Raw genomic sequence first — 24,344 nt, forward strand, 5'->3', positions numbered from 1 at the left:
ATTTAATTAACCCCTGCTGCTTAGTCACAGTTGTCTCAGGAGCCCTCTTATTACAGTCTGGATGTTTTCTGTGAGAGTAAGTAATTTGTTAATGAAAGCAATCAAATTCATATATATATATATTAATATGTGTCAGGGTTTAATCTCATTTGTCAGGAGAGAACGAAACTTTTTACTGATTTAGTGAAAATAGAACATAATAATGTTCAGCGTTTCTTTTTTGGTACTTAACCGATAATTTGTCAGACAAGGGGATGCAAGGAGGTGAGCCATTTCCTTTAGATATTATTAGGTTCTTCTGAGCACAGGACAATATTAGAAAACTTGCAGTATGGAGATGCATAATGAGATAGGATTTTAATGAACTGTTAGCTGTACAAAAAGTTTTAAGGTCACATATCCTTTGAGATTCAAAGGTCATTTACAGAAAGGCTACGTCTTGTAGTTATGTACAGCAGCATTTGTCAGTATGTGACAGATGTTGAAGTAAATACTAGGTAGATACATGTTTAAGATGCGTGCTTAAATATGATCCAGTCTAACAAGGAAACAAGGTGATTGGCTCCACGCTCTTCTGTGTGGTTCTACAAATGCCGCCAGCAGCATGAGGCCATGAAGGAGGGCTTGGGGGGATGGGCTGGGTGTTACTGCTAGGTCTGAGTGTTCACAGCACTATAGCCTTGGAATGTTTGTGTTGGTACAGGTAGAGGTGGTACTGCTCTCTGAAATAGATTAGAGAACCAAAGCGACTTAAATAGACTCAGCAATAAGGGAAAATCAGATCATTGATCTACTCTGTTTCACAAAACAGCTCCGCAAACAGTTGTGCTTCTGCAATCAAAACAACAAACAGAACGGAGACAGGAGAGGGTGATGCCTGAGCCGAGATGAACAACCAAGGGTAGGTGGACCTCTTACACCTGGATTTTCACGCAAGACTTTGTATAAAGCAATGGTGGCTTTGCTTACGTCGTTATTGGTCTTCAAAAGGAGTTAAGTTTTTCTGGGAATTTCATATGTCTGTACTGATGTGAAAATGTTAAGGCTTTTAAATATTGGTTATTCACGGAGAAATGTCCAAATTAGCATACAATCGCTCTGCTAATCTTTGAAGCTGCTTGGAAGGAGCAAACCTGTTCTCTTTCAGGCTCTAAGAAGGGTTTTGCAAGTGTTGTTTATGAGCTCCTCAACTTCCACTGAATGAGCTGAGAGTGATTCTAGATCATTCTTGTGCTCAGATTCTAAAGATGCAGGTATGGAGTACTTTATGTTTGACAGTACTCTAAACAAGCTCTTATGTAACTTTCAGTTCCAGTTACAAGGCCAGACCTAGCTCATGGGCCTAATTCCAGCATTACGTTATCAACCACACAGTTTTTACTGTGTTTGATATTCTTGCCATTAGAGATAAGAATCCTCTGCTTTTCATCAGACTCAGGGAGGAAAACAAAAGAAGCAGTTTATTTTTTGTTGTTGTAAAGGGTATTTTGAGTGTTTTTATATTTTCTACTACACAGGCTATAAACATAAATGGCTATTTTACAGTGTTCAGTACAGAACTGTAATTAGATCTAAATCCTTGATCTCTTTAATAAGAGCTCTGCATTGTTCACATTGGAAAGTTACCAGGAAAAAGTACGCTGAGAATCTTCTCTGAGAGGCACGGGATGATGTAAAAAAGCTAGTGCTAGTTTACTATTTTACTCCTCTATGTACATGCAAGGTAAGTGTAGGCAGAGGGGGCTTGGGGATCAGCAGCACGTAACGTGGGTAGCAGGACAGTGCCTGAGAAACAAATCTGCTTGGTTTGCCTTTGAGGAGGTCTTAGCAATGACTGGCTCAGCTTTTGGTAGACTCAGTGTGCAGTGACATAAAAGTGCTTAGAGATTCTTCCAACCCTGTCCTTCTCCCGTGCTACTTTAACAGCGTACTTTGTCATAAATTGCAGTAACTCTCACCACGAAAGCAACAATACAAGGGATAAAGTATGACTTTCTTTCCTCTTTGTGATCTGAAAGCTTACGAGTTGAGAAGTACTTGTCACTAAACGAGGCTTTGGGCAGGGTACTTGCTTTCTGAATGCTTTTGAAATGAACTAGCAACTGCAAAGTTGTAGTGCAACAGAAACGTTTGTTAGGAAGGGGTGGGCATTACTGCTGTGATTCTCTGCATGGGACAGCTGTGGCATAGGGGGCTCTGCAGCTTCTGTCTCATCATGTCCTGCTGGAGTAGAAGTTTACAACTGCTGTTTTCTGTCTGGGAAATTCAGACAGTGCAATATGGTAACCTGTGCAATGAAAAATGCATGTTAGTGATTTGAGGAATTGTCTCAGGGCTGTGCCACTAACTTGTACGTGACCAGTAAGTCCCAAGCACTCCTGATGTGATATGACTGCTGCTGAACATCTGGCAGTTCCATAGGGGCAGCTGTCGGTGTTCTGACTAGGCTGCTTGGGTGGAAAGTGCGAATAGTCTACACAGATGGGAGATAAAGCAGCAAGGGAGAGGACAGTGCTAATATTCCTAAGGAAACAAACAGTGCTGTATGCCAGTCCATGCTCTGTGGCTTTCTTTCTGAAGGGCTGCACTTCTCACTATAAGCACTGCTGTCCTTGCATCTAAAAACTTGAAAGGCCTTGTTTTCCTTCAGGTACGTGCTAGCTGTCACCACTCCTCCTCTGAGGAGAAGCCTCTGAAAATGGAGGTGGGTGCTGAGGTGTAAATAAATCCATGTATAAATCTATACTTAGGCTCTTGCATTGAAAACATTTACCAAAAACGTTGATTAGTACTGGTAGTTCTGTGCTTGGTGCCTCGTGTTGCTTTTTACAACGCTGAGTGTGGAAGCCTAATAGAATAGATTAGCAAAGACTCTAGCTATTTTCACAGTGTTTCTGAGTAATACCTCCGATGTAGGCTGCTTGAGTGGTAGACTGCTTTGTTAGGATCGCTGCGATTTCTTTTAAGTAAACTAAGTCCTGTTGAGACCACGGATCTGCCTTCATCCAAAAACAAAACAAAACCAGTCAAACAAAAAAAGCCCCAAACAGCAATGAAACAATAATTAAAAACACAACAGAAAAGAACGTATCACATCAAGGAATATGTTAATTAGAGTTCCTGGATTACCATTTATTAGAGGAATCCGTGGCTTAGAATGATTGTGTTTTGTCGCCGAATTTAGAATGGTCATGATCTTATGGTGGCTGTAATTATCCTGTGGCTTTTTGAACGGTGTCCGGCGTTTCTATTATCCCAATTTAAAAATGTTTTCTCTCCATAAAATGTCACAGCAGCAGTTTTTGCAGATTTCTGTACTTGAGAGGTATGAGCAATCTTAACTGAACTTAGATGCTTGTCAGTAATTCCTGGAGTTATATTTGGTTTTGAGAAGTTCCATTGCTTTTGGCTCAAACTGCAGGTCTGCATGCGATGCCTCCTTCCCTTATCCTGGATGGATACATGTACATTTGTGCTGTAGCTGGTGGAGTTTGGTATATGTGCTCCCCAAAGAAAGTTATTTCTTCCAGTGCCATGGAAGGCTTTTTCATTGTCAAATTGTGGGACTTTTCAGCATTGAAATTCTTTGTTTGGAGGCGTTATCTCTGAGCACTGCTCCACAGCTCCAGTTGCAGAGGAGTTGCACTATGCTGCCTGGTTTAAAAGATCAGAGAATACGACCACCACTTCTACCCTTCTTGTGTAAACTGTTCTTGTAAATGCCGGTGTGCAGCACCTGCTGGAATTCTCCCCAGGTGTGTGCTGGAATACCTCAACGTAACGGAAATTAAAGATGAAGCAAAGAAGACATAAGTTTGAATTTTGTTGCATTGTATAAACTGAAATCAAACACTTCACGGTCTTTGAAAGTACTTTTTCTCTCAACAGAGTGCATGTTTCAAATCAGAAGAGTTGCCTTTTTTCTTTTTGCGTGGAAGGCAGGGGGTCTGGGACATTTTAATAGCTTTCATATTCAACTCCGCAAATATATTATTGTGGCACAATAGTTTCTTTGCATGAGAATTGCTTAAATGATTCAAAATGGATAGAAAAATATATTTCAAGTTTTAATTTTATGCACAGTACATTAATGAGCAGTGCCCCTTAGAGACATACTGTCAGTTTAACATATTCACAATAATCTCAACACAGATGTTACTCCATTTAAATCCTTTTAGAGAGAAGAAACCAGCAATTTTTCCTTGGAGAACATTGGAAAATATATTATTGTTGAAATTACATTTTGATCCCAGAATGCTGTGTAAAATATCACTGCTCGGATGAATAAGTAGCACATTGTTTCTGTGTAAAACTTTCCTGAGCCTTCTGTAAATTCTGCAAACAAGTGACAATTTTGTTAGTCCCGTGCAATTCTGTTTCCCTTGAGGATGACTGTAGGCGATGTTTTTAGTTTGTTTTTAGTTCAGAATTCTCTATTTGCAGCTCTAACGTGGTGAAGTTGTCTCTACTAGACGCGTTTTACTGCTCTTTTTCTGAGCACGTGCATTAGAATACTTGCTTGGAAGAAAGTGTATATTTAGGATAATTTTTGTTGGTGTTGGAAGCATTTGTAATGGACTTGGTGTTCTGCAGTATGCCAGTGTTCTGTTTTTCTGCTTCATGCGCTCACGCTGTACTCCGTTCTTGTGTATTCTGAAATATTTTTGGGGGGCGGTGGCTCATCGTAATGGTTCTGCTGTTTCCCCAGGTTATCAAAGCCCCTCTGGGACCGTACAAATACGAGAATAGTTCTTATTTTTGACAGTGGAGTGCATAATGTGTCACCAGTTGGTTTTTATTTGAGGGGGAAGGGGTGCGGAGTTGGGAGGATGGTGGTGGTGGAGAGTTGGGAGTGCAGTTGATCTGTTGCGGAGTCAGAAGTAAATGTAGCAGTTTTGGCCATCGCAGTGTTCCAACCCCTTCCTTGGGAAAGGGCTCTGCTCCCACAGCCATTTCGTGGAGTCTGGTGGCACTGATAAGCATTGCAGTTTAGAAGACATTAAGATCACAGTTTCAAGGCCGAGACCTGTTCTATGAGCCTCGATGCAGAACACTGCATAGGAAGGAGAACGACTTGATGAAACTTAAGGCAGTGCAATGGAATCTCCTTTATGCAGCAGTATTTATTTTGCATAAGCAGATAGCTTGTGAAATAGCTGCTCCTTTCTCTTCTCTGCTGTTAAGAACACGAGAGGAGAAGCAACTGTTAATATGCTGATGTAAACTGGTTGCAGAACTGTAAGCAAACAAGAACATCTCGTAGCGTTTCTGAGTGCAACCGCTGCGTTTAAATAGAATATCTTTCATTTAAAGTTAAAAATGAACAAGAATCCAATTCAAATTTAAAGATAATTCACATAACACTGCCACTAAATTTTTTAAGCTACTAATGCATTTTTTATTGATGGAAGTTGTAAATGTAAAATTTTGACATGCATTTAAATATTAATAGAAACTCGTTCTAGACACAAAAGTAAAAAATTCTTCTGTGATTTTTAAAGAACAAAGAATACAGTAATTTCCCTACTTTCATAGACAATTGATTGCAATGTGTGTTAATGATATTAAAGCTAAGTATCACTCGCTTTGGGCTCATGAAATTATGGCAGTGGATAAATTTGCTTCTGTTGGTTACGCTGCTTTTGATCTTTTGTTTATATAATTTTTTAACTGCATCCCTGGTAAGATTTGTACATCTTAGTCAGATGTAAAATCTATTAAGTATAATTTAGTGACCATCATTGAAAAGATGATAATCTTTTAAAAAAATATTATTGATATCAACGTCTGGAAGGCTCTTAGATTAAGTCCCTGCGTGGAGAATGAATTCAGTTCCTCAACAGAATACAAAGGAAAAGGAATGCATTCTGCAGCAGTCTGGGTTGTTTGGTTTTTTTAGTAGCTGTGGGAGGTCATGGGATTTAAAATATTTACACTGTCATCCTTATGAAATCCAGTGATCCTAGACATACTTAGTTGCATTCAGAAGACTCAATATTTAGACATATGCTCTATAAGTAATGTTGCCATAGTGAAGAATGATTGTGCAGTGACTGTGGTAGAAAAAATAATGCATAAATCAATTTAGTATTGATAGTGGGGGGGAAAAACCAGGATTGTGGTACTGAATTTAGGTTAGGATTTTGCTGCTTTTTAAACTCTAAATAATGTTTTTCTTTACAAATTTGTAGACGTCTTTATTGTTACCAGTAATTTTATTCAAGGTTTGGCAACTTTCTTTGATCAGATTTCCTGCTCCTTACGTAAACTGTACCTGAAACATAACCCAAATGGGTTCTTTTCTGTAAGGGTAATGAATGCCTGTGTAGGTGCTGTGACAAGACAAAAGTGACGGAAAGGTAAATGATGAAGCATCTTCTTGTAACTGTAAGCTTTGGTTTGATAGATCTTTGAGTAACCCAGGTTATGAGATGCAATTTAACATGCGTGTACCCCAAATAAAGGAAAGCAGCTTTATTTTCAGTAACAAGTTAAATAGAACCCACTCATGTAGGATTTCACATTAAAGTAATTGTGGAGGAGGAGGAATTACAAGAACAGAAAGAAAGTTTACTCTTCCTCTTCGTAGTGAAAGCAAATGTGTTTTTCTCCAGAATCTGCCAAGCTTGTGTTTTAATGATTTAACAGATGGAGTTGGCACATGTGAACCTGGAAGATGCATCTGTCTGATTTTTCCAGTCTGAGGATTTTTTAACTGCATTAATAGCACACACAGACGATGGTAAAATATCACCTCCCCAGGCTGCTTTGCTCTCCTAACACATAATGTCTTTTAAGAAAAAAAAAGTGATAGGAGACTGGGGTGAGGAAAAGGGCAGAGAAATGAGGTTTTGAAAAGTTTAATATCTTCTGTCTTCACTCCGCTAGGCGTTTAAACCTCTCACTTTGATGAATTTTGTGTGTGTGTGGTGTGGAAACGGAAATTCCACTCAGGCACCCTTATCTGTGATATCAGTTTGGTTAATTACTTGCTCTAAATAAGTAAACAGCTTTCAGAGGAGACCAATAACAAGCAGTGTTTTGTCCTTTGTAATTTAAATGACCATGACTTAGCGTTGTGCTTCGTATCTAATTTTGCTTTGGTTTCTGTTAGTTTTTGCAAACGTATAACTTCACATTAGCAATCTCGTTTAATCACTTGTACTGTTCATTCAAGCAGGAATGCAGATGCATAACTGCCTTAACACTTTAACAAGGGCCCTAATTTGAATTTCTTTATTTTAGGGTGTATTTCTTAACACTTGCACAGACTGCTGAAATGAAAGGTGTGGCTACCTGTGTAAAAATTCTGGAGACTATGGATTAAATACTTCCGTTGTATGTAGGAGCTGACTAAAATTGCAAGTTTGCTGTGCTGTTCCTGCAGACATCTCAGTGAGAACTTCTCTCTTCCAAGGAAAGTATTGTCCAAGGGCCTGATCAGTCACAGTGTTCAGATAGCACTTAGTAAGCTGTCCAGATGATTACACTAGTGCTACAGACCAGCTCTTGCCAGGATGTGTCCAGAGGAAGACAACAAAGATGGTGATGTGTCTAGGTGACAAGGAGCAGCTGAGAGGAGGCCTCATGGCAGAGGGCCAGGCACTTGAGCCGAGGGAACTGGCACGGAGCTGTGTCAGGGGAGGGTCAGGCTGAGTGCTAGGAAAAGGTTCTTCCCCAGAGGGTGCTTAGGCCCAGGAACAGGCTCCCCAGGGCAGTGGTCACTGCCTTGAGCTGCCGGATTTCAAGGAGTATTTGGACAAGGCTCTCAGACAGGGTTGGATTTGGGGTGGTCCTGTGAGGAGCCAGGGATTGGATGCTGTTATCCTTGTGGATCCCTTTGATTTCAGGATACTCTAGGATTCTATAGGATATGGAAGGGGTTCTCATTCTGTTTCTAAGTAAAAATGTTGGGGTGAAATGTAGTCACCACTATTCTATCACAGGAAAGTAATAATCTGTTGAGCTGTCTGTGCCTGTTCCAGATATTCCAGGTGTTTAATGCTGTGAGCACTGACAGTGACAAGGTACCTCAAAATATCAATCACTGTTTTTAGACAAATGTGCAAAACAGGACAAAAGCCTTTTGAATTCAGTTGTGTTTGGCTTGAATGAAAGATGCAATAATATAAAGTTGCATTATCCTACCATATGGTTTATGCATCTGCAAACCACAGTAAATCAAACCCAAAGGCAACTTTCTATGTCTTGTCTAGCCCCAGTTAGAAGTAGGTAACTTGCTTCTTTCTAAGGCTGAAATTTTGAGCACTGACATTGCACTTCTTGCAGAGACAGTACTTGCTGAAATGACAATGGCTTTCACTAACAGCTTTAGATGAAATTGAGAAATGACATTCTGGTTTCTAGGGCAGTAAAGTCAGAAGATTTGGCCTTATTGAAACCATTCATCAAGCAATTCTGGTGAACTGTAATAAGACTTCTGAATTCTCAGGCAGCGTATTGACAATATGAAAGGTAATAAGGAAAATTTTCCTGTCTAAAGACATATTTGACAATTTTTAAAAAGTTCGGAAAAGTTGAGATTAAGAAAGTGAAGAACTGTCAAAAACAAATATCTGATTTATCTTTTCTGTACATTTTTCATAGCAGTTATTTTGTTCGTGGATTTATGAATGTAACATACAAATATTTTTTGCCTAAACTGAGAATAATTAATAATTAATCTATGAAGGATTTAACTGGGTTGCAATTCTTATGCCATTTATTCTACATACATATATATAGGGCTTTCTTTTGACAAAAATTGAATGATTCAGCAATGTTTGTGCCTTCATTTGAAGACCGCAGAAGTCAGTGAAGTGACTGACATTCATAAGAACTGAATGAAATTCTCTTATAGTTGGGAAAAATAATCTTTTAAAAAATCTGCTAGCAGGAGACACTTCATTGTGTCTTTCTCGGTATTCACACTGTAAAGAGCACGTCATAGCAGAGACCGTGTAGTCCTCAGTAAAAAGAGAACCTATTTCATCATGAGCAAGGATTGAACACTTGAACTTAGAATTTTCTGATCCTTACATACCTGCATTTATTACAAAGGGAAGGAAACTCCGCATTGCTTTTCATGGACCGCGCGCTAAGGGAGTAGGGAGGGGCATTGTGACTTCAGCTGTGTTTAGAGATTGGCACCTCTGTGGTCTGTGTATATTTTTAAATACCACGTCTTGAGTCTTACGTGGAACTATTCTGGATTCTCCAGAGACTTTTGCACAGCAATAGGAGTACAGTATTACAGGTCTAGTTAGATGTAGCGTAGTCGATCCATTTTAATGAGAGGATTATGTTGATTCAGGAAATTTCACGTTAAATGGTAGTGGGTATCTTTCCCATCTGGCTGAGATGTCCTGAAGGCTGTTGTTAGCATTGCAGTTTAGCCTGCAAATCAAATCAAATGATTTTGAATGTTGTACCATTTTTTTCCTAGGTAAAAGGAAGAATTGTTCTCTAACAATTTGCTTCCTTCCATCTTCCCAGAGTCATCTAGTCTAGAGTATCAGACATCATAGGATCTGCCACCCTTTGGATGTGACTGTTTCATTTGATAATGAGAACTTAGACAACCAGTTTCAAAAAGATTTGTCACTTCTGGTTGAAGTTAGGTGTGATTAGACCTACTTTTGCTATCTATCATCAAATAATTAATGGGAGGGTTTCATGGTGCTTTTGCATGGTTGTAAAAAAGAAAAAAAAAAGACTTGAGACATTGCAGTATCAAACATATGTATTTCAATAGTCTTGGTCTGATTCTTGCAGACAGAAATAGAATGGGTCTCTTCATTTTTTTTGTGATTCAGGGAAGAGTGCTGAGAAACTAGAAGCACTGGAGTCCTGGAAAGAAGAGAGTGCCAATTTTCTGCAAGCACAGGACATTGAAAATATCACTGCATTAACCATAGCAAACATCACTGGAACTGTTTGTTTTAATACCCTCTAGTATTTTAACAAATGGCTTCACAGTTTTAAGGTTTGATTAATCAGTTCATTGTGTTCTTTCTTCAGAAGAAAACATGTTACTGATATCCTTTGGCAGGAGAGACATATGGGTTCTAGCTGAAATGATGAAGCATTCTTTAAATTTTCTTTAAATTAGCAAAACAGAAGTATGACTTGACACTCTGCTCTTCTCTGCTGCTATTGCAACCAAATTTCATTTGAAAGAGCGATGTGGCTCTTTTTTGTCATTGGCTTGGTGACAGTACTTCATCTGGATGAGATTCCTCATGCTTGTGGGATGTGGCACACAGGGTTTCAGCAGCAGTTAGGTATCATTTCTTCTGCACTGCTCTCTATTCCCAAAGTTTTTAATGTTGCAGCTCAAGTCAACCAATAAGTAGAAAATATTGGCAAGAATACGTAAAATACCTAAAGCAAACAAAATCAAACACAACACTCACTATTCTCACTGTGTAATAAGTTCTTTCCTTCCTGGTTTTTCTGTCAAGTTTTCTGGTTGTTATTTTTCTTCTTTAAAAAAGTCTCAGGATTTTTTTTAATCATCTTACAAAACATTCTTTAAGGTGAAATCTGTGCTAAGGGAGATGCCTTTGAAATGCAGCAATGAAAATCATATGCTCTTTGGGATTCAAGCCATTTTATAAACCAGGTCATTCCAAAGCTCCTACATCATGTGTGAGAAGATATCCGCTCATGCCATCCGTTTCAAAAACAAAAAGCCCACACACGCCTTTTGGAGGACACGTACGCTTCACTTCTCCAACAGATTCTGAAAAACAGCCGTGTTGCACATTCAGGATTTTTTTATGAGCTTTTATTTCCATCTTTCATTGTTTTTCATTTGGACAGTGAAGTAGCATAATTTGGTTTTTATTTTTCTTTCTTTGGTCACAGAGACAGAGATGAAATTTGTGCCTTTGACGTGTGTGATGAAATTTGTGTTTTCCTTTAAAGTAATTCTCACTTGATGTCCATTCCATACCAAGCTGGCTGAAACCCCTCTGGCTGCTCTCACAGTTGCAGTGCTGGTTACTGAACATTGATGTTATTGTAGGCACCGGGCGGTTTGATCTCCTATCATAATGTTTCCAGTATGATACTAAGGAGCTAACATGCGTCGTGTTGCTGGGCAGTCTTTTCTCTTATTCTTCATGTGAATGTCTAGGTATTCCAGAAACAGACTGAGTTAAAAATTGCATTGAACACTGCCTAATAACTCCAACTTAAAACATGATAAGTGAACACTTGCAAGATGTTATCCTCAGTGCCATTAACTTCTAGAAACTAAATGGAAGTTAATATTGAAAGTACCAGAAATCCAAAACATCCTGAGGCTATTTCAGTACTGCCCATCGTACGGATTGTTGGTTTTGACAGCCAAATTTCTTTGCACGTTTTTTTCCCTTCCAGTTTCCTGTCTCCACTTGTGCAAATTGTAGGAGACTTCTGAGAGACTGTGAACCTGCTTTAGCAGGGCTTGGACTGGATGACCTCAAGAGTTCCCTTCCAGCCCTTGTGATTCTGTGGTCCTGCACTTCTGTGATTATCAGTGTATGTCTGCATATGGTGGTGGTGGTTGTTGTTGAGAAACTGATTGTACTCAAGCGTGGATTTAGATTTTTTTAGTAATCTGTTTATTATTTTTTTCCAGGGAATAGAACAGTTTGTACGGAAAAAGAAAAGGTTAGTTCAATTTTATAAACCATCAGTTATTTAACAAACCTATTAGAATGATGACTTGGCACGACCAAGCTTAAAGTGAATTAGATTATGCCCCATATATAGTCCACATGTTTGTTTTTTTTTAAATAGCTTAAATCAACTGTAAAGTAATTTTGATCCAAGAATTAAAATGTAAAAGGGAATAAAAATTGCTCGAACAGGAAATGTCAGAAAGGAAAAATAGTTCTAGATGAATTTTCTTTTTTTTCAGTTTCAAATTTATGATAGAATTAATCTTAACTTAGTCTATCAGACAGCAATTTCTCATTTTAATCCTGAAAGAAAAGGAATGACACCAATGCAAGATATCAATATTTGTAAAGGCATATCAAATCACAGACACTGACTGGAGAAGCTGCTATGCCAGCTCATGTGAGATGCTAGAGGAGAAACATGCGGGTCAGACTGACCCAAGCTATGAAGTCTTTCACCACTAATTTGAATAAGATTTGTCTTTTACTGTAATGAACAAACAGAAGAATCAGCTAACAGAGGCTTTAGTGATAAAGTATAATTGAAGTAAGATAAATGAACAACTCGTTCATAATGACAGTGTTGGCTGCCATCTCTGTAGCACTAAACTCTCTGAGAGAAGACAAATACTCTGTGCAGCACCAAGTGTGACTGAGTGCCTTTAAGGAACAGAAAGTGCTAAATGACCTTTCATCGCTTTAATCACTTGACTGGGTAGAAATATTTTTAATGAAGGTCAGACGACTGGAGAAATATCATAGCTGATGGTGTAAGTGGCAAATTCTTGACTGTTATGCGCTCTGCCTGATAAGGTGTTTTTTTCTAAAAATGTTCTTTGCAATGAGTGTCTCTTTTTAATTATTATTTTGAAATATAAGTTGATATTTTGGCACAGTAATAGTAGCAGTACGCTAATAAACTGTGTGGTATTAGATGGTGAAGACTGGTGAATCTTTAAAGCAGTGGTTGGTGTAAAAAAATAAAATAAAATAAAATTTAAAGACACCTGGTCACGTCTATGTCTGTAGGTTGCTTATATCTCCATGACTTGTTTTTATTATGCACAGTAGGGAGCTTCCTGGGTAATTTTTTTCTGGGCATGAATCAGGTGATTCTGTGGTCCCTACATAAACAAATAAAAAAGCTGTGGAAAAACAAAACAACAAATGGCAAACTGAAAGAATGACTTCATACATTTTAGGCAGGTGACCTGTTGGAGGCAGGCTTGGAAGGAGAGCAGAAAGGAGAGCAGAGGTTAGAGGTTTGGCTTGACTTTGAAGTAGGTTTTTTGGGTGTAATTCTATAGGGAGTAAGTGATGGCTTACAGGGGTATTCTGAACTGAAGGAAGAATGTGACATATTGGAATTATGCTAATTGTTTTATCTTGCAAGATTTGTTGGGCACTGAAGACCTTTGCTCTCTCCTCTTTAACTGTAAAATTTGGAAGCCAGTTTAAGTGAGACATCATTGGTTTTTGTTTTCTATTTTTGTTGTTGTGTTGTTTCTTTATAAATACAGAAAAGCAGGAAATTGTCCACTACTGTCAAGGAGATGATAACCAAGAGTAAAAGATGAATCACAAATTAAATATTCATAAGTAATGGATCCGAAGCAAGATGTCATTTAGTTTTCAGAGATGGTTGACCTGATTTTGTGCAGCTCTGCACCTAGAAATACTGCTGAGAAATAGTGCTGAGAGCACGTGATCTGTTGGCACACCCTGTGAACTCTGCCTTGCCTGGATGTACTGGCGAGGGTCAGTATTGGTAACTTCTGAATTTTCCAGTTCTCTGGCACAGATGTGCTTGTACTTTGCTTATAGGACCAATGTTGATATTCTGGAGATTCAGTTTACATTTACGTCAGCTCATTTCACAAGATTACATTTACTTGTACTCTAAGCCTCCTTTTGCTGTAACTTCAGAGTTTTTTATCGCTTCTTTTCTAATTGCTCCAGTAAAAGCAGTCTGCAGATGCATTAATATTAAATATCAGAAGACAGTTTTGTAAGTAGAGCATGCCTGCATCTGGTGAGCCTTGTTGAGAGAGCTGCAGGGAAATAGGTTTATGCTGGCATTAAAAAATAAAACAGCCCGCCTTGTTTTGAACAGAGACAAATGAAACATTTGCATCCTTGGTAATTTGGATGCTGGCAAAGTGGCCTTGTTTCTCAGTCCTTTGACTTCAGACACTGTCATATAATTTCCACTCAGAAGAATACGTACAAAAGAAAAAGGAAAGCAAAGTATGTTTATTATTTCTTTACATGTTCAGCAGGAAATCAGTGATTTGTTATTCAGACACATGACATTGTTACGCTACAAGATGCAATACCATGAAGTGATAGATCTTGAAAAATGAAAACGTGTCTCTGTGGGACAGTCACTCTCAGGGTGCTCATCTATCAGCTTGTATTGTGCCTTTCCAAGCCAAACCAGAGCAGCAGAAATCCCAACATCTGTGATGTGTGTTCTTCCTTTTCACAGATAAAATATAAACAGTAGGAGGCCTATTCCTAAGATGAAATGTATCAGCTTTGTAATAGCGTCCTTAATATTTTGTGTTTCTCAGCACAGCCTGACTATTGCTGTGTGACACTGGGATTTTGGGCTTCAGAGGAGCTTGTGCAAACGTTGCCCTTCAGTTTCTGACATGTAAATTCATTCCTTTTGCTTCACTTCTCATCCAGTAAGTTTTCCTGTCAACTGGGGATTTCAGCTAATGCAGGCATACAGTAAAATTCAAGCGGAGAAGTTTAGTTTTCATCTGGTTCTGCACCAAGGGCATGTGTACACAAATTTTACAGACTCAGCACAAAACCATAAGGCCTTGAAGTTCGCATACCTGGGCCTCATGTTTGCACAAAGCTCAGCAGGATTTGGAGAAGTCTTTTTATTCTGAGTTTGTCATCTCATTGGAAGTTTAATGACACTGTAATGCTGTAATTATTATAATTCAGTGTATTTCCTTAGCAGCGGCTGAAGCAAAGGAAGACAGCAAAAAGAATTGTGGTAGGGAAACTTTTATTTAATATGCCAAGAGATCTTCCTATGTTCTTCCCATAACAGCTTGCTTGCCAGTTTGCATTCCTGAGCCTCAAATATCACCATAAGTGAGACATCTCTTGAAACCTGACCTATTTATTCCGTTTCTATTCATGACAGTTTGGTGAGGAGGCTAAGTCTACATCTGACTATAGTCTACACGGAAAAACAAACTAGAAGAAAACACGTTTCATTAATTTCCACCTAGGGGGAAAAGCTCCCATGCAAACTGGAAGTTTTCTGGTCTGGCAGTGTTTGTTCAGATCTCAGGGTGCTGCAAAAGATGAGCATGAAAAGAACACAAGAGAAAACAACGTAATTCTCACTTTTATGAAATCTGCTTTATGGTGATTGATAGAGTGAAGTTGAAAGTTCTTGATTTTAATTTGCATTAAGTCCTTAAACTGTGTTGGGTTTTTCAGTTCATTCTCTGTTTCATCGGCCTTGCTGGTGCAGCTTTCCATGTCATTGTTAACTTTGAACTTCTCTACACATGTACTCTCAATGAGTAAATGTAAGCTCTTTTTCTACTAAAATTTTTTCTCTAGCATTTTTAAACTGGCTTTGACTTACATTGCTGTAATGTCCAGCAACCTCCTAGCTGTGGATCAGGATTTTATTCTTCTAGATGCCTGACGAACACAAAACACGTGCCAGCTCATGTTCTAAAGAATTTACAGTAGCAATGGACACAACAAACTTTGTTGTATTTGGATATATCCTGTGGAACCATTCTATCACATCAAATATAAAATTATAGAAATGAAACTGTGTCAGCTCCTAGATTCCTACTTATTTAGAAATTGTGTTATGGACAAGTCTAAGCTGTACACTTCCTATTTAGATATCAAGCTGGTATCAACATGCTGTGAAGTCTTTGTGATTTTTTTTGTATGCTTGGGATTTTTCTCAAATTTCAATTTCGTGAATTGCTGTGACTGTACAGTAGTTCTAGCGTCCCTTCTAAACTAAGTTTCTAGCCACTATGGTTACTGAGAAAAGCTTGACATTCTGAGTAAACACAGAAGCATTACTTTGTTTTTTTAAAAAAGAAAATTGTTGCTCATCCTAAACATCGCATTTTCTAAAATCTCGCTGTTTTGTTTATGAAGTTCTTCAGATTCAGAAGGGGTTTGTGGATATTTTGCAGAATGTTTCTGTATCAGTATATCAGCCTGAGTGCTTGAATGGGCATGTAAATGGAGCAGGGCCTTTACCCGGCTGTCTGCACAAGAGTGAATTTTACCTTGTCTGGTCGTTATCCCAGGAGATAGAAACACCTGCTGTCTTTATGCCATAGAATGGGAAGCAACTTCAGAGACTCAGAGAGAGACTCTCCATGTTCTAAATAGAAAAGGACAGATGAAGGAATGGCAGATAGCTGCAAATCACAGCTTGTGATTAATGTCTCCTGATCTGCTTAAATAATTTTACAATTTTTGCTAAATGCAGACTCCCCGTGCTTCATCGATGAGAACAGCATGTATTTTATTTTTATGCCCAGATCTCACTGAAAGTCAGCACCACCTGGCATAGATGCTGTCTTGAAGCTTTTCTAGTTCAATTCATTCAAGGCTTGATTTTGCAGCTGCTACTGCAGTGGCCCTTTCTCAGGATTCTCTGTCTGCAAGCTGATTCCTATCAAGTCTTATCGTGAACTGCAGAAAGTGGTGCTTTCAGAAGGAATGGGATGACTTTCCTTGTGAGATTAGCCCTCAATGGGATCTTGGAAGAAGCAGATCCTAGAGGTTTCCTGTTTTTTTTTTGTTTTGTTTTGTTTTTTCCTTCCCCTCCCTCTTCCTTCTTGTTCTGTAGCTTCGAAAACAGCATTTGGGAGAGAATAATTTTACATACCCTTCTGATTCTCCAGGGCAGAGTTGGTGTTGTTCTGAAAACAGTTGTGGTTGGCTTTGCGTTACAGACTTGGCTTCATCTACAAAAATGATCTTTTCCTGAGGTAGCAGCTGGGACTAGGGGGTAAACACATCATGTGCTTCTTCTAATTGAGCTATTTTGCTTTTTTGGCTTGTTAGATGATTTTTTTCCAAGAGCCCTTTTACCATATGATTGCTTCCTAATCTCCATGGCCAAACTAATGTGTTCAGCTGGGTGTCATCTTCTGTTATCATATGTAACAGCTGTGTCACTGGAATAAGCTGATGGTGTTTTGATAACATATATGCCCTTTCAGATCTCACCTGAAGGCTGAGCAAATAAATGACATTAGCAATTTTATCTGGTCCAACGTAACAGTTCAACACCAAGCAGAATGTCTGCTGAATTATCAGTTTGTGCTACCGTGTTGCAGCTGTTTTCCAAACAACCATGTGAACAATGGTGGGTTTTAAATTCTGCCTTCAGTCACAGCCCAACTGCCATTAAGGAATAAAAGAGAAATGAGTCAAATGTCAAGGCTAAATTAAGAAGAGGGAGGTCTATGGACAAACAACAATACCGTTCTGACTACCTGGTGAAGAAAGAAGCATGCTTGCATGCACACATTAGCTTGAAGACTTGCTTTTTTGATCTGTGCAGTGTTTCTAAGTGAATCTTCAGTTCTCCTAGGAAACCATTATTAGGCTAATTGAAATGCTGCCTGTATGTTTAAAAGCAGTAAAATGCTATGGTACATGCTTAAAGCCTTTCCTAAAATTATATGAAATTTTTACTGGGAAATCAGGTACCATACATGTATAAACACTTCAACCAGCGTGTGATCTAAACTGTAGATACTTCCATATCCAACAGACTTTTGTTGTATTTTAAACAGAATATTTGAATGGTTTTATGATGCTGCCCGGCAAGATGAGAGTATAAGTGGGACTCAGTCCCAGAGTGGTGACATTTTTGTAGGAAGATTTTAGCAACGGGCGTTCTGTTCTCCTTTTTAGAAAGCAAATGGCTCACAGAATAGTTGCTTTCATTGCTAGTATATTCTAGTCAATTGAGATGCTGTTTTGTCTTCTCTTTGAATGAGAGCATGGAACTAATAATCTATTAAATCTCTATGCAGCTCCCTCTCTTGTTGAATGTTTTAATCATTCACACCAAGCAGCCAAATTGCCAAATTCTCTAGCGCATATGTATGCTGTATTGAAAGATAATGGATGCATATGTTGGAACTAAATTTGGCCCACAGTCAGGGAACTTGACTGAAGGGGCTGATTCTTCTAAGCAATTCTTACAATAATTGTAAAATATTGTTAACAATAGCCTGATATAAACTTGTCCTCATTGTTGTACGGGATCTTAAAGGCTCAAGTCCAGCATGTGTTAAGTGCAGAGCCTCTCACTGACTTCAGTGAACACTGGATGAAGCTTGAATTGGTTTCTTTGTCTCTGTATGCTTTTTACTCTGTCCCTTTTTTTTTTTGTCCGTAGCATTCAGATATCCAATAATTCTTTTGCAACAATTATAAATTCTGTTCTTACTCTATCCTACTCCAAATTGTAATTTCTCATCTGTAACTTTTTAAGAGAATAATAAAACATTTCAAGCTGTATACGAATTATTGCTGCCCCTATATACTGCTCTCTCTGTGACATATTGGAAATTAAAGACATTCCTATATGTTCCCTTACACTTCCTTTGTGTTTGTCACTTTTACTCTGGGAATGCGTAGTCTGGTTTGTTGACTCAGTTTTACATACATGTGTATGGATGCCTGTAGTGGAAATGCAGAGCCAATCCAGGGGAGCTCAGGTGCATGCAATGCAATGCACCTGAGTGACCAGAAGGACTGGAGCCAGGATCCACTCCTTCCCAGACCTCATCTAAGGGTTGACAGTGGAGGTGAGGGTATCTCTCTGGAGATCCCTGTGTTCCTGAGGCTTTCTGAAGGTAAGCAGCTTCTTTCCGTTATCTCTGTGCTCACAACTTTTGTATTTCAGCAAGTTCTCACTTGCTGCAGCCTAGGACCTTGCTGCTCTGCTGTCATTGCCGTGCTTTCCATCGCGTTACAATGCCTGGAAGAGCTGATGAGTTATTTGTGTCATGTTGAAGTAAGGTTCTTGCTCTGCTGCATGAGAGAGCCAGAAGCCATATAAACACATGAAGTAACAGATATATGTCTCACTAGTGCTTCTTAACTCCAGCCATGATCATATGTTGCTAATGAGCTTGTAATCTGCATGGAATTTGCTGGCATATCCTTGCAAAATATTCTCTAGCGCTATTGCTAAATAGTTGTTTGGGTCCAGAGGAAGGCCACGAAGATGATCACAGGGCTGGAGCGCCTACCCTATAAGGACAGGCTGAGAGAGTTGGTGTTCTTCAGCCTGGAGAAAACAAGGCTCCAGGGGAACCTTATAGCAGCCTTCCAGAACCTGAAGGGGGCTACAGGAAAGTTGAGGAGGGGCTTTTTAGGAGGGTGTGTAGTGACAGGACGAATGGAAATGGCTTTAAACTGGAAGAGAGGAGATCTAGGTTAGATGTTAAGAAGAAATTCATTACTGTGAGGTTGGTGAGACACTGGAACAGATTGCCCAGCAAGTTTGTGGATGCTCCCTCCTTGGAGGCATTCAAGGTCAGGCTGGATGGGGCTTTGAGCATCCTGGTCTACGGGAGGTGTCCCTGCCTATATTAGGGGTTGGAACTAGGTGATCTTAAATGTCCCCTCCAAACCATTCTATGATTCCATGAGATTCATTGTACTGAGTGTGAATGCTCATTTAGTGTGCAAAATGCCTCTTAGGTTAAGAATGCTGCTATCCACTGTGAATGGTGTTTTGCTCAAAGTTTAAACTCTTAGTGGTAATTGGATGAGAATAGTAAACATCTATTGTACATGGCTGTGGAGTGTTGTTATCTGTGCATAAGTTGTTAGTCATTTGTGAAGAGAGGCATAGAGTTTTCTTAACAAACTTATGAAAGAGGCTTAATTAACAGAATAGTCTGCAGGGCGTCAATTGGTTAGAGTAACTTTGTTTATCTATTTGCATGATGAACCAGAAATGAATTCTTGGTTTTTAAATTGACGTTTTTTATTTTATTTTTTTTGAAAAGATAAAAGAAAGTCCCATGCTGACTAGTCATGAAGCTTTGGCTGTTTGGCAGATACTTCACTTCTATGTGGAAAAGAGTTTGTTTTTACACAGATAATTCTGGCAAGTTTCTTCTATGGCATGCTAACAAATCCAGCAGGCAATCTGCTAGAGCGCATTTTAAAACAATTGTTTTCTGACCTCCCCTGTGTGCATTGCACAGGAGGATTGGAAGTATCAGAAATGTGATGCAGTGCAAGTCTGTCAGGCATGAAATGTTGTCACTTTCTTTAAAATAACTAGATGATGGTTTCAGCTGTAGATTGTAGATTGATATTGAATCTGTATGGTCAAGTAGTTTTTTTTTTTTTTAATCATAGACACATCTTAAAAATAGCAGATTTTTTTTCTTTTCTTCATGGACACCTGTATTTTGTTGGAAGAAGAGTTGAGTGATCCTGGGAAGTGGAAAAGAGTGGCTCTGTACAGATGCATGTATCAACTGCTTTAAAGTTAACATCCTCAGGGAGAAGTGTGTTGGCTACCCGAGTTACACCTCATGGTATCTTTCTCACTGGAGTTTGGGTTTGTGAGTGTGTCTAACAGTTAGAGTGGTGAAACAGAGAGGCCCAGCATGCCCAAGCCACGTTATTGTTCTGTCCTTATCTCTAATACTGACTGAGCAGTAGGTAGCCTTGCCTCTATTAACTATCCCACTAATGACGTAAGATGCTCAAGTCCCCAGGCCAGGGCCTGAAATAGATAAGAGGAAGGTATGGAATGTTTTTATTTCTTCCGGAAGTTCAGATAGAATGAAATTACTTAGTTGAATTCATGCATGATATTTTTGTCAGAGGCAAGACAGCTTTTCAAATGTAAGAAAATATTCCTTCATTTATGTCCACAAGGACTATACTTTAGAGAATGTGCTTGATTTACAATTTAAAACTGCTTGTATATTCTGATATGCCGTGGTAAAATGTTGTGATCATTTAGAAGTGACTTTCACACGTTAAAAGTTACAGTTATGGTAAAGCAGGTAGTTCCCAAGTATTCTGAGCACGTTCCAAGTCAGTTCTGTGGGGTACTAACAGACTTTCAGCTGATGTACCACCATTAGCAAATCTAAATGAATTTGTAGGTGATAGTAGCTGAGGACATTCAGTGTGGCATGATAGATGAGGCTGCCTCCAACCAATTTGGGAACACTATTCATTTCCTTTTTTTTTCTTTTTTAATTTTCACATCTAATATGAAACATTTTTATTCTAGACCCAAGCAAGTCAGCAAACAGAACTTAATGTGTAAACTGAGATGCTGGATGTATTGTCATTATTTAAAGGCTAGGAAAATGTATGTGCTTAACTATTAAGTCTAGAGTATTTCTAGTGTTTGGAAACTGCTTATTTTGATAAATACTAACCCAGATTCTTGGCTGATGCTAGTCACTATAGTTCCTTGGGAACAGGAGTGTTCAACCAGCGGAGGATCTGGCACTGCAGTGTCTGTCACAGAATACCATCCAAGTCCTTGGGAAAATGAAGTGGTGGTGGGTTTTTTTTGTTTTTTTTTGTTTTTTTTTTTGGAGGCTAGTGAGCTCTGGACTTAATCAAAGCAGACAGTTGTCATTAGTGGAGTGCTGTCGGGCCCATTCTGAATTGTGTAAATGCCCAGCTGCACTGCAGAGAGAGAGAACCTGGAGTTTGTAACTGCTCTGGTGAGCTGTACTGGAGGTAGCTGAGTAGCAAGATGGAGTAGCAAATGTGAGCCTACTTTGAAAATTAGTGCATTTATTCTCTGGGGAATTAGGAATGTGTGCTTAATGGCTTGAAAATAGAAATGTTTTAATGAAATTGGGTCTGTTTTCTCCTACAGATGGTGCTGTTTTCACAGGAAAAGTCTTAAAAGTTTAAATGTCAAATAACTGCAACGCAAATTCATTTTCAGCCCACAGGGGAAAAAAAACAACAGGGAGTTGCAAGGATGGTTAAACAAAATAAAAAACAGTATTGCTCTGGAAGTGGATAGAAATCAATAGATGTTTCCCAGTAAACTCCTCAAAACTGCTCCTCTTTGTTTTGCCCGATCTGAGCTATGGCAAGTTGTCATGTACTTGAGTAGATTGCTGGGATTTACTCCTGTGAAACTGAGTTATATTGGTTGGGGTGTACACATGAACAAGTGGAAAATATGTCTTCCAGAACTTAGATCCAAAACCATACATATATATATAGAGAGAGAGGTATTTTATCCATTCTTCCTTCCTCTTTCGCTCCCTTTTTTAATTGCATTTGAACATCTTGTAGGTAAAGCAGGAGAGTTAGAGGTTGTGTATTGGAGCGTTCATTCACCAACCCAAGAACTAAGCAGCTATTAATGTTCTCTGGAGAAACAACAACTATGCATTAAATACAGTGGGCAGAGGTGGTATACTGTCAATTTCAGGAGTATTTTGGGTGCTCAACACTCTTCTAGTCCTACATTAAAAGACTTGGGTGATAGCCTGATAATTATTTCTCAGTGATGCATTCTTGCTATGTTACTTTTTCTGCTGACTGATCTTTTCAGTATGCTCTCCTTTAAAATAGATACATACTGCTATTTCTGTGTTAGGCAGGTATAAAGTTATACATGAGGACATTCTTGTAATAACAGACTTCTGGCCTATTTATGCTACTTAGTCAAGACAAGATAGAGATTTAAAAGTACTATGTGGTGGAATTTTCTACCTCTAAGAGTGCTACTTGTGCAGAGGATCGCTACAATATGGAAGAAAAGGGAATTTGATGTCTCTATTAAAAAAAGCCCAAAAAAGTGCTTGTAGATTTAAAGTCAAAGTACGTTTTAAAAAGGCAGCAACAGCCCATATTGTGTTTTCTGTCACTTTCTGAGAAGCCCCTTCTTGGTGTGTGCTGCAAACAGGCCTTGTTGCTGCTGATTCAGGCTCAGGCTGGTTCAGAATCAGAAAATTTTTCCTGAAAAATTTCTGATACAGAACCTGAAATGTCAGCAAGGCAGCAGTGATCCTGGGAGGAGCTGCCCTTCTCTGACATCACACAGTGGGAGAGCAGAAAGGAAATCGTATTCCTCCTTATTCCAAACCAGCAAAGATTTTGTTTTGTTTTTTAACTAAATGTGTATCATGGGCTGGCGAAGGCTGAATAGTGAAGACAGTCACTGCTGGAAGCGTGCTGCTGCCAACAGAGTGTGTGACCAAAACAATATCGTTCTCTTCTTTCCTTTTATTTCTCCTTTCAGAACAACTCCTAGATGTTCTGTATACTGGCATGCAGAAGGAAAGAGAGACAGATGGTGTGACAGTGGGAGAACAGTCTATTTTAGCACTAATAAAAATGGGACTTGAGATCCATGTATGGCAGAGAAATTAGAAGCTTGGAGTGCTGGGGAAAAAGCAAGACAAGAACTGACCTTTCAGAGTTACAAAGCTATGCACTGATGGTTTTTCTCCTGCACTTGAAATTTACAGTTTTATTTTCCCTTCTTGCAAAATATGAATAAAACCAATGGTGCTACTGATGTACAGTTTAAATTCTGTTTTAAATAATATTGAGCAAAATGTAAGTTGGTTACTGAAGATGGAAAAGTTCCCATGTTCAAAAGACTTATCTCACATGCATCATTCTTATAGCTGCCTGTGTTCTGTGTTTGCTTTTCTCAAACATCCAAAAAAAGAACAAAAATGCGTGTTCTCTGTTCTGTGAACTCTAACGGATCCATGCCAGTTCACCTGTCTCAAGGATGTAGAAGCCACTGAGCTTGTGCAACTCTGAGGAGGTAATACCAGCTGGAGAAGAGATCCTTTTGCAATCTCTGTGGACACTGTCACTGTGTAGCTGTATTTTGATTTTAAGTTTTTCTCCTTTGTCATTAGTACCTGTTTTATTTTGAGGGTATGAGTAAGACTGTATTTAGTATGAGCTCTTATGAAAATAAAACAATAGGATTTCTTGTTTAGTCAGCCATGAGGTCTCATCTCTGCCTTTGTATCAAGGTTCTTATATACATGGAGGTTTTGTCAGTCTGCAAAGCTAGTAGCCATCAGTGCTGAGAGGATAAAGGTTGTCAAAATGAAATTTCCACTTGGGAGTGTTTTTACAGGTCAGCACAGGTAGGCTGCTCTTAACTGGTTTATAAGTGATGGAAATCACTTCTAACTTCCTGAAGTTAGTGTCTCTGGAAAGAGGGAAGGAACAGGTGAGACTAGATGAGATGCTAAGTAACCAATTCTGCAGGCTGATACCAACAGTCTGTCTTCTCTGTGGTAGAAAAGAAAAATATTTCTCCTCTTTAGAAGTATAAGCACAACTAATTCCCTGTGATCGTCATCTGATGTCTTGCAAACTGCTTTAATGTTTAAGCTAACTCTCACAAGTGTAAGGTACTTCCAGTATTCAGAAGTGACAGGCCTCCAGTTGATAAAATAAGGTGTTTCCAGAGCTGCTAAAGATAAAATTGCAAAATTATTCCATCTATTCTGTTTGCTTCCCATTCTGTCTCACTCAGAAAAGTCTGAGGGGGAAAAAAAACAAACAAACATGGAATTTCTACATCTTTCTCAAAAGTGAAATCACTTGAAAAGAAATATCTGACTTTTATGGACAGTCCCATCAGGCTTGGCAAAATTT

At 38.8% G+C, this 24,344-nt stretch overlaps 1 long non-coding RNA gene across 2 annotated transcripts; it reads left to right on the plus strand.

Annotated features, from left to right (window-relative positions):
- Positions 1-23,109, plus strand: LOC110407994. 2 transcript variants are annotated; one of them, XR_002444121.1, is made up of 3 exons: positions 1-76; positions 812-901; positions 22,957-23,109. It is a non-coding gene; the product is annotated as an uncharacterized LOC110407994 (long non-coding RNA). The 2 variants fall into 2 exon arrangements; XR_002444122.1 differs by lacking the exon at positions 1-76 and adding an exon at positions 567-703.

Source organism: Numida meleagris, chromosome 19 (assembly GCF_002078875.1).
Source record: "Numida meleagris isolate 19003 breed g44 Domestic line chromosome 19, NumMel1.0, whole genome shotgun sequence".
Lineage (NCBI taxonomy): Eukaryota > Metazoa > Chordata > Aves > Galliformes > Numididae > Numida > Numida meleagris.